Genomic DNA, 10,113 nt, shown 5'->3' with positions numbered 1-10,113 from the left:
GAAATATTTAGGGAGCAGAGGTCACCAGGAGCTAATGGGCAGAGAGGTGTGGGGCTCAGGGGAGGGAAAACCTTGCATTTGGCGTTCCTTGTGATGTAGCTGATTCAGTAGAGAGTGTATCCCTTTGTTATATCAAATCAAAACGTATCTGTCTGCCTGAGATTAAGTCTACAAACTCTTGGCTTCCTGACTTTGTTTTTCACATGGGGGAATATGGGATTGCCCCCACATCTTCAAAATTACCACATCACATAGCAAGTGCAAGTCTTAATGATCCCTGCATCCTGTTATTATATGATGACTTTATAACATCAGTATAACTTTGTGAATTGACCTGCGGCACCATGGTTTAAAACAGCAGAGGCAACAACAACAACAACAACAACTACCTTGTTTGGTTTTGTTCCTGAATTTTTGTCTTGAAAGGAGTGAGGTTCTTTGCTTGCTGTCCAAGAGACTGCATTTTGAATTTCTAGCCAATCTTGGCTATCTGGCTAGTGACTAATTTCCCCTGCTCTCTCCCTTCCCTCATGCCCTCATACAGCTGTGTATGGCAACTGTCTACTCAAAAATAAGTCCCATGGAGTTATATGCAGTTTACCCCCACATAAAGTGGAGGGGCAGGAGGCCTGTCCTCTTGTCACTGTTGCCCACTCCCTGAGCAAATGAAAAAGTGCAAAAGAACTAGCCATGAGGGGAAACCTCCTGTGTCACAGCAGCCACCCAGCTGCCCCAAAGGAAGAAGAAGAGTTTGGATTTGATATCCCGCTTTATCACTACCCGAAGGAGTCTCAAAGCGGCTAACACTCTCCTTTCCCTTCCTCCCCCACAACAAACACTCTGTGAGGTGAGTGGGGCTGAGAGACTTCAGAGAAGTGTGACTAGCCCAAGGTCACCCAGCAGCTGCATGTGGAGGAGCGGAGACGCGAACCCGGTTCCCCAGATTACAAGTCTATCGCTCTTAACCACTACACCACACTGGCTCTCTAGCAAGCAGGAGCAAGGGTCACCCCACTGGTTTTGCTTCTTGTGACCCTAGAGGTGGCTCTCTCTCTCTGGTGTCCAGAAACATGTTGACCTTGAAAGCCCTAAATGGCCTCGGCCCAGTATACCTGAAGGAGCGTCTCCATCCCCATCATTCTGCCCAGACACTGAGGTCCAGCGCTGAGGGCCTTCTGGCAGTTCCCTCACTGCGAGAAGTAAAGCTACAGGGAACCAGGCAGAGGGCCTTCTCGGTGGTGGCACCCGCCCTTTGGAACGCCCTCCCACCAGATGTCAAAGAGATAAACAACTACCTGACATTTAGAAGACATCTGAAGGCAGCCCTGTTTAGGGAAGTTTTTAGTGTGTGACATTTTAATGTATTTTTAATCTTTGTTGGAAGCCGCCCAGAGTGGCTGGGGAAACCCAGCCAAAGCCACTCCTCCACCCATGCAACCTCTCTGCTGCTGCCCTTTGCTCAGTGTGGTGTAGTGGTTAAGAGCGGTGGACTCGTAATCTGGTGAACCGGGTTCGCTTCTCCGCTCCTCCACATGCAGCTGCTGGGTGACCTTGGGCCAGTCACACTTCTCTGAAGTCTCTCAGCCCCACTCACCTCACAGAGTGTTTGTTGTGGGGGGGGGGAGGGAAAGGAGATTGTTAGCCGCTTTGAGACTCCTTCGGGTAGTGATAAAGCGGGATATCAAATCCAAACACTACTTCTTCTCCTGAATCCACCCTTCTTGAATACAGCTGATAGAAATTGAACAAGGTGCTCCAGATCTGTCCTCAGCAATGCTATGTTCCACTGAAAAGAAACCCTCCAAGTGTCCTATTTTCCAGAGACAGTCCCAGATTTACAGAAGCTGTTCCAATTTCTGATTTGATCGCGAATATCCTGGTTTTCCTTAGGACGTCCCTATTTTCACTGGAGAATTGTTGTAGGGCATGGAATAGGACATTCCTATTTTCACGGGAGAAAATTTGGAGGAGATGGCTCTATTTTCACTGGAGAAATGTTGGCGGATATGTGAAAATGCCTGATAATTTAATGACAGAATCCATCTTCACTGTGGCTGAAATCATATAATTAATTCATGGCCATTTCATCCTACACTAGTCTCCCAAGACCTTTTTCCTCCATGCTTTTCAGCTGAGTCCCTGACACTATTACAAGTAGCATATCTATATTTTCCTTTTCCTGACCATTCAACATATGCCATGCACAGTGAAATATACTTGGAGTCTAGAGTGGATTTCCTGCTCTTTATTCAGCTCATAGTAGTGAAGAGGAATGGAAGTTCCCCAAGAATGTCTGTGTTATATACATCATCTACACAATGGGCCGCACGTGATTGGCTAATTCTGGAATTCACCTGTAGGCCAATCAGGTTGCGGATTCACTTCCACCTGGAGCCGGGTTGGGTGGCTCCTGTGGACCAATCAGACTGCTGCATTCTGGCCCCCATTGTTCTAGGACCAATCAGACTGCTGCATTCTGAATCCTATTGTTTTAGGACCAATCAGACTGCTGCCTATTCAACTCAGTACATAACGCACATTATACCAGCAAACCTTAAAAATGCCTAACCAATATTATTTTCCCTACGTAGTAGATTGTGTCTGTGTGGGCAGCTGAGATAAACCATCCTGGACCCTGCGATAATCATCTGAGGCCTTTCTTCATGTGCCTCTTCCATGACAGTTCCGGAGAGCGGCAACACAAGAGAGCCTTTTCTGTGATGGCTCCCTGAACAGTGGCGTAGTGTGGGGGGTGCAGGGGGGGCTGGCCGCACCGGGCGCAACATCTGGGGGGTAGGGTTAGGGGGTGCAAATCCATGGGTTAGGGGGTGCAAATCCACGGGTTAGGGGGCGCAAATTACTTGCCTTGCCCCGGGTGCTGACAACCCACGCTACGCCACTGTCCCTGATTGTTGAATGGTCTTCCCAGGGAGACTTGCCTTGTGCCTTCATTACATATCTTTAGGTGCCAGGCAAAAACATACCTCTTCTCCCAGTCATTTGGCTAATTAAACAATCTACGGTCTGTTAAAATGTGTAGAAGGGTTATTGCTTCTGTTTGCTACTAGATTAGATAGATAGATAGATAGATAGATGATAGATCGATTGATCGATTGATCGATTGATCGATATATGATAGATGAGCGATCGATCGATTGATATATGATAGATAGATATAGATGATAGATAGATAGATAGATGATAGATAGATAGATGATAGATAGATAGATAGATGATATAAATAGATAGTTATCAGTTCACCTAAGACTGCAATCCTACTCCCACTTACTGGGAGTAAGCACCACTGAACACAAGAGGACTTGCTTGTGAGTAGAGATGTAAAATTGCACTTTAATGCTGTGATCCTGTGCCCATTTCCTTGGGAATGGGCCCCATCCATCTCAATGGGACTTATCCCAGAGTAGATGTGTATAGGATTGCACTCTAAGGCTGTCCAGAGAGTTGAGGCAAGATGCTTCTTAACTCACAGCTCACATCCTCTGAGCTGCTACCCAGTCTCTCCGTCTGAGAGCAGGCGATAAACAGAGGACCTCACACTTTGCACTATTGAATTCCATTCCATTTCTATTACTCCAGTTCACAAGGTCTTTCAATTCATCTAGTTTGAGGCTGTGCAAAAGGTCGTCAGCCATAAGCCTGGTGTTTTAACTCACAGACGTGGCTCTCTCCTTTTACTGAATGTGTATTTGAATGTGTGGCCACGAGCTGACACCAAAGCGAAACACGCTCATTAGCCCACTGAAATCAATAGGCTTAAGTGCACACGACAGTTAAGTCCTCTTAAGCACAATTATTTCAACTGGGCTAATGGGCGTGGACTTAAATGCACTGAACAGTTAGGTGCTCTAAAGCCCATTTATTCCCCCCCCCCAATATAATCTGTGTAATTTAAATTACACACATATACAAAGAATTTACAAAAAAATGCAATCTCATATTACAAAAAGAAAATTCAAGTAAAAAAGCAATTAAGAAAGAAAAAAGAAGAAAATACAAAAGAAGGAAAAAGGAAAAAACGGATTTACATACATAGAGAAGCATAATCTTCCTTGTTAACGCTTAAATAAACACCTAAATAAAAAAGACTTCTGACAAAACAAGTCTTCTGATCGTTCTCATTGTACTGTTGTTATTTTTCCGCACAGTTTTATATTCTTTAATGTTATTCCTGTCTACTCCAAAAATGGTATTTGTTATAAGTTTTTATTTACAGGTATCACTCAAGTTCTGCTAATATGGTATCATTGGTACAATATGATCTTATATAATCTCTAAAGCCCATTTATTTCAATGGGGCTAATGGGTTGAGCAGGTACTTGACTGGTCACCAGTTATATCTGTGATATTTGCTTTATTGGGGGGGGGGTTGGGAGAAGGGGGTGAATTCTATTTAAAAAGTAGCTTATGCATTTCTAAAATGCACCCTGGTCCTGCTAGACTGTAAGGACTTAGACCCAGGTCTGTATGTGTATCTTTTATACTATCTTTCACCAGACAGGATGTGCTGGTGGGAATTTTAGTCCAAAATATTTGGAGGGCACATGGTTGGCAAAGGCTGTTCCATATCATCCAACACTCCTCCAATGAAAAGAGGGATGTCCTATTCAACAACAACAACAACAACAACAACAACAACAACAACAACAATGTTTATACCCTGCCCCAGCCACTCTGGGCTGCTTCCAACATATATAAAATAATAATAAAACATTAAACATTCAAACACTTCCCTATACAGGGCTGCTTTCAGATGTCTTCTAAAGGTGGCATAGTTATTTATCTCTTTGACTTTGGGGTTGGGTAACTCCATACCCTCCAACATTTCTCTGATGAAAATAGGGATGTCCCAAAGAAAAGCGGGATATTCAGGGATCAAATCAGAAACTGGGATGGTTTCTGTAAATCCAGGACTGTCCCTGGAAAATAGGGACACTTGGAAGTTCTGCTGTTTCACACAAATATGTGTTGCATGAGATTCCAGGAGCCTGGGCTGGATAGACTTTCTAAAAGGTTATAATTGCACTAATCAACTGTTCATGTATGTGATGGGCTGGATTCACCCTCTTGCAGCTGCTTCCTCCACAATGGGATTCATCTTTTTTAATTTCTTTTTTTCCCCCAGGGGGGCCATTCCCACTTCCGGGACGCGGGTGGCACTGTGGGTTAAACCACAGAGCCTAGGACTTGCTGATCAGAAGGTTGGCAGTTCGAATCCCCGCAACGGGGTGAGTTCCCATTGCTCGGTCCCTGCTCCTGCCAACCTAGCAGTTTGAAAGCACATCAAAGTGCAAGTAGATAAATAGGTACCGCTCTGGCAGGAAGGTAAACGGCGTTTCCATGTGCTGCTCTGGTTTGCCAGAAGCGGCTCAGTCCTGCTGGCCACATGACCTGGAAGCTGTACGCCGGCTCCCTCGGCCAATAAAGCGAGATGAGCGCTGCAACCCCAGAGTTGGTCACGACTGGACCTAATGGTCAGGGGTCCCTTTTACCTTTATTCCCACCCAGCCCCAGTTGCTGACCTGCTTGCTGGGTTTGAGCTGGCAAATGCAGTCGTTCAAGTGTGAAAATAAAAGCCTGCAGCCAGACCAGCATTTCATGTTTTCATTCAAACATGGCTCAGTTTAACTGTGATTACTCCAAGTTGGTTTTATTCTTCTTATGCTTACTTGGGCAGTGCTTTTAAAAAGGTGTGCCTTGCTTCTGTCGGGGGTTAAGCTTAGTTTGTCCAAAGTACAAATGTGTGGTCCAAGAAAGGAATTGCAAGAGCATTCTTAGAAAGAGGGAGAGAGGCCTTTGCACAAACCTATCTCTCTCCAGAAGGGAAGCTGCTGTAGCCTTGCAGCGTAGAAGCATCGCTTACCATCAACACCTGAGTACGAATGCTGGCTTTTGTTTTCGACATACTAGCCCCTATGTTTCTAAGGTAGAACATAATAAAAGAAGGTACATTTTATCATACGTTGTGGACCTGTCCCAAGGTGAAAGACTTCTGGGAAAAGATTTATAATGAATTGAAAAAAAATGTTGAAATACAGTGGTACCTCGGGTTACATACGCTTCAGGTTACATACGCTTCAGGTTACAGACTCTGCTAACCCAGAAATAGTGCTTCAGGTTAAGAACTTTGCTTCAGGATAAGAACAGAAATCATGCTCCGGCGGCGTGGCGGCAACAGGAGGCCCCATTAGCTAAAGTGGTGCTTCAGGCTAAGAACAATTTCAAGTTAAGAACGGACCTCCGGAACGAATTAAGTACTTAACCCGAGGTACCACTGTATACATTTATTAAGAAACCAGAAGCCTTTCTACTTGGAATAACAGGTTTGGAATTGGCCAAGAAAGATGTCAGATTGTTTTTGTATGCCACAACTGCAGCTAGAATTTTGTTAGCCCCAAACAGGAAATTACAAGAAGTCCCAACAGTGGAGGAATGGCAGATGAAGATGATGGACTTTTGGGAGCTAGCCGACCTGACCGGAAGAGTCCGCGACCATGAAGGAGGAAGAATAACAGGAGGAATGGAAGAAATTTAAAGACTATTTAGCCAAATATGTCAAGATAACTGAAATAGAATTACTTGCAAGTATCAGATTGGCCTAGGATTTAAATATGTGATGTTATAGAATAATATGTTTAAAGTTAAAAGGAAAAGAAAGAAAGAGGTTAATTGACTAAGTAAATTTTAGATGAAATTAGTTTTGGAAAACTGCTACAATGGTATATATTTGGAAATTCAGCCAGGGGGATAAGACTAAGTCACCCAACAATGTTAACAAAAGTGAAATTATTATAGTTGGGATTTATGTTTGCTTGCTTGCTGTTGTTTTTTGATGTTTTCTTTTTGTATTTGTTGATATGTTTGTTATAAATTTGGAAAATTAATTTAAAAATTTGAAAAAAAAGAGAAGATAATAAAATGGACAGATGGAAAACGAGATGCGACGAGGCTTCCCCCACGGACTGATACAGCTGAGACATTTATGGGGATTTTTTTTTAAATAATAAAAAAATCTGACACCCACTTATTTTTTCTTTTTGCATGCACTTGTTCCATACCTCCCCACCCCTTTCGCATCACTGAGCCATTTCCATCACCCTCTGAGAAGCCTCCGCAGCTCAGCCCCTGGCCTCTTTTAAGCTGGCTGCCCCTCCCGCTCTGCCGCGTTTCCATCTTATTCACCCCGGATAATTGCAGCAGCCGTGAGTCAGGTTGTATTAATGATCTATAGATCCCAGGTCACCCATTGCGCTTAAGACTTGGATTGCAACACTCCATTACTATTGGCTATACAAGGGCAAAGCCTCCATCCGTAGAGCCGTAAATCCGGCCTCGTTGAGCCATCACTCAGCACCACTCCGCCTGTCCATCTTCACCTGCCCGCAGGTCTTTTGTATTTTACATTTCTAATTAAATAAAATTACACACACAGACAACCCGAGATGTACACAGACTGGGAGAGAAAGAAGGTGGCAGTGGCAGTGGGGAGAGAATAATGAATTCCTCAATGATTTGCTGTTATATTTTAAAGGGTCCATAAAAGCCAAGGGTGATAAAAATTGATTTTGTCGTTATCTGCTCTAGTGCTGGAACAAGGAGAGCGCTGCTCCCCTCCTTCCAGGGGATGCTGGTTTCCCTGGCTTGGGTTTGGGCTGGGTGGGGAAGTCTGCAGTGAATGAGGGACCTGGTAGTCCGAACAAACAGACATGGGAGAGGTTGCCTCTGAAAAGGACACTGTCAGCAAACTAATCGAGATGGCTTTCCTGCCCAACCTCCTATTTAAGACTGCAGAACTCACTGCCACTGCATTGTTCTGGAGCTGAGGGATTCAAATTACAAGAAAGGTACTGATGTTACGAGCTGCCAGATCGTGGGACGGACTCCCATGGAAGGTAGCGGACACTTCTTCATCAAAGGTTTTTAAGCAGAGGCTGGATTGCCATGTGTCAGGCATTCTTTAGCTGCAATTCCTGTGCTGTAAGGAGTTGGACTAGATGGCCTTTGAGGTTCCTTCCAAGTCAACAATTCTGATTCTGCGACGAGATGCCAATTTTATGTTTCGACCCACATATTCCTGTTTTCTCTGTATGCCAATACAATGGTACCTTGGGTTACATACGCTTCAGGTTACAGACTCCGCTAGCCCAGAAATAGTACCTCATGTTAAGAACTATGCTTCAGGATGAGAACAGAAATTGTGCGGTGGCGGTGCGGCAGCAGCAGTGGGAGACGCCATTAGCTAAAGTGGTGCTTCAGGTTAAGAACTGTTTCAGGTTAAGAACGGACCTCCGGAACGAATTAAGTACGTAACCAGAGGTACCACTGTAAATGTTGATTGATTGATTGCTTGATTGATTCTGTGATGAAATGACACACTTGGCCAGAGATGGCAAAGGGAATCCATTTACCACCTTTGCTAGTGAGCATCTTAAACCTGTCCTTAGCATCAACAACAAACAACAACGACAGTGATTTTTACACCTTTGCCCACCATTACTTGTCTTCTCATGAATGAACTGATGGTTAGCTCTGAATGATCCAAAGGGTTTATAAACCCCCTTGCAACTGGAGACTGGAAACAGGAATGAATTCAGAAAGGGAAACTAGGCGCTGGGCCAACATGAATCTCATCCAAAGGGCCACGCTGGCATGGGTTGCTGGCAGCAGATGCCTGCTTACTGATGGGACCAGAGAGAGAGGATGGAAGTTCATTACCTCCATACTCCAGCACAACCTAGCTCTCTACTGCAAGAGACAATGTGGTGTAGGGCAGGGATGGGATAGGGAACCACCAGCCCAGAGGTTGGATCTGATCCATGTTAACCTCCCCTCCTTGGCCCTGCCCTTTCCCTCAGTGTAGCAATTATGTTTAGAAAATGGTTACCAGATTTTTTTCTATGAATCTGGGGACACTTTTTTTCTTTGGAAGCTGAGTAGCAACAGGGAGTCAGTAGTGGGGATGGTGAGGCCCAAGCACACATGCATATTGTATAAAGGTGCAAAGCCTTTCTTTCGCACCCTGTGAAACTTAAATGCAGAGGTTTTTTAGAAAAACTGGGCAGCGGCGTGTTGCCCACCCATGACTCCCGAGCCTTTCCCAATCTCCTGCCCCCTTCCCCCTTTGTTTTGACTGATCGGGAGAGCGTTGCACAGGAGGGGTGCAAGGTGCGCGGTTTCTCTGCCAGGCAAGGTGCAAAGCCCTTCTTTCGCACCTTGTGAAACATAAATGCGCAGAGTCTTTTAAAAACTGGGCAACGTCTGCCTGCCCGCAACTCCTGAGCCTCCCCTGATCAGTCAAAATGAAGGGGGCAGGGGGCAGGAGATCGAGGGAGGCTCGGGAGTCATGGGCAGGTGGCGCACCGTTCACAGGGTGCGAAAGAAGGACTTTGCACCTTGCCTGGCAGAGAAACCGCGCACCTTGCGCTCCTCCTGGGCAATGGTGTGCCGCCTGCCTGTGACTCCCAAGCCTTCCCCGATCTCCTGCCCCCTTTCCCCATACGATGTGTTGCACACAAGACACATCATATGAAGACTTCCGGCGAGGAAAAATGGCGGGCACCACGGCAGCGAGCAGCTCCTGAAGCCAGCCAGAGCGAACTGCGCTACCAAGCTGGCTCTGGGCTGCTGCTGCCATGTTTCCCGTAGACAGATGTGCAAATCTGGGGATGGAATTTGTCCAGGGACAGGTTTGCAAATCCGGGGACTGTCTCCGGGAACCGGGGATGTCTGGTAACCCTGGTTTAGAAGGGTAGAAAGCTCCTTGATATGAGTGATGATGGGAGTCATAGTTCAACAGCATCCAGAAGACCACAAGGTTCTCCACCAACTAGGTCTCAACCAGAGAGGTGCCTGTTCATTGAGGCTCCTTATGACAAGATGCCAGGGACAGGACTTTGGACCTCTTGCATTCAAAGCATGTGCTCTGTCACTGAGCTAGGGCCCTTCTCCACCACCCATGTCTGTCTTGTTGGCCCATCTCCCCTTTCTGCCTGTTTCCATCACGCTCTCTAGCCTGGTTTGCTTTGGTGCACTTCTGGAGGATGATTCCATACCCTCCAAGTGTCCCAATTTTCCAGGGACAGTACCGGAATTACA

The sequence above is a fragment of the Podarcis melisellensis genome (assembly GCF_964234715.1).
Source record: "Podarcis melisellensis genome assembly, chromosome: 2".
Lineage (NCBI taxonomy): Eukaryota > Metazoa > Chordata > Lepidosauria > Squamata > Lacertidae > Podarcis > Podarcis melisellensis.
The sequence above is the reverse complement of the archived record's forward strand: the minus strand, read 5'-3'. Positions refer to the sequence as shown.